Genomic DNA, 1,620 nt, shown 5'->3' with positions numbered 1-1,620 from the left:
GTCTCAGTGGAAATCCAAACTGGGATTCAAACTGCCCACATGGAGGTCCGAACAACTCCTGTCTCAGTACGACCTCAGACTACTCTGGTTTCGGTAGAAACTCAGACCATCGAGGTAAGAGATGAGATGGAGGACAAGAGACAAAGAGGAGAGGAAAAACAGGTTTCTCCAATCTATCCCTGGGATCATACGCGCAGAGCAGCCAGAGAGACTGAGGAACAGCCACACAAGCTGTTGCCTCTTCATGAAACACCCACTGGGAGAAATTATCAGTCTGTGAGAGTTAATAAGCCTTTCTCTTATCAAGAAATACAAAGAATCAAGGAGGATCTGGGAGACTATTTAGAGGACCCAGAAAAATATATTAGAGCTTTTAAAGGTGTTACTCTGCTTTATGACCTCACTTGGAAGGATGTGATGTATATCTTGGGACAAACGCTGACTCCTGAGTCAAAGACTCCAGTTTTGGGAAAAGCGGTTGCTTATGGAGATGAATGGCTTGGTAATGAATCAGTAGGGAAGAGGGAGAACGAGATAGCGGCCCTCCCCACTGGGAATCAGGCGGTCCCAACTATAGAACCAGACTGGGACTACAACACAGCTAAAGGAAGATGGGATCAGAGTCATTTTGTTAGATGTATTCTTGAAGGACTTAGGCAGGCACATTCTAAGCCTTTAAACTATGGCAAATTGGCAGACATAGAACAGGAGGAGAAGGAAGCTCCTGGTAAATTCCTAGATAGACTGAGAGAAGCCCTTACAGATTCACTGAGATTGATCCTGAAAGAGAAGAGGGGAAAGTGATCTTAAAGGATAGATTTCTCACTCAGTCAGCTCCAGATATCCGCCTTAAGCTATTAAAACAGGCGTATGGACCAAATCAGTCTTTAGATACTCTGTTACAACTGGCTCAGACAGTCTATTATGGTAGGGAATATGAGGAAAAGAAAGAGCGCAAAGGCTATGAAAAACGTTCTTAAACAGCCTAAGAAAAATGCCCAGAGGGGCCCAGGTGAAAAGGGATGTGTTTGCTATTACTGTGGAAAGGAGGGGCACCTCAAGCGGGATTGCCCTCAGGCATCTAAGCAGCCCCCGGCTCCATGTCCGGTCTGCAAAAGACCACACTGGAAGAGAGACTGCCCCCGGAGGCATAGGTCTCTGGGGTCGGACTCTCAAGACAATCAGGACTGAAGGTGCCTGGGGGTCCCCACACAAGCTCCCGTCCTAATTACACCTGAGGAACCCCGGGTATTAATAACTGTGGGGGCCAATCCGTCAATTTCCTTTTAGATACTGGGGCAACTTATTCTGTGCTTACTGAAGCCCCTGGCCCACTTTCTTCCCAATCCGCTTCTGTAATGGGACTGTCTGGACGAGCCAAAAGGTATTATTTCAGTTATTCTTTATCTTGCAACTGGGATTCTGTGCTGTTTTCACATGAGTTTCTGATTGTGCCAGAATCTCCCTCACCCCTTTTGGGAAGGGACATACTGAGCAAGGTCCATGCCTCTGTTTTCATGAATATGGAGCCCTTCCTTTCTCTCCCTTTAGTTGAACAAAATGTAAATCCTAGAGTATGGGCTGATGGAAAATCTGTGGGTCGAGCACAAAATGCTATTC

The sequence above is a fragment of the Bison bison genome, unplaced genomic scaffold, assembly GCF_000754665.1.
Source record: "Bison bison bison isolate TAMUID 2011002044 unplaced genomic scaffold, Bison_UMD1.0 scf7180017860731, whole genome shotgun sequence".
Lineage (NCBI taxonomy): Eukaryota > Metazoa > Chordata > Mammalia > Artiodactyla > Bovidae > Bison > Bison bison.
This window is presented reverse-complemented; position numbering follows the sequence as displayed.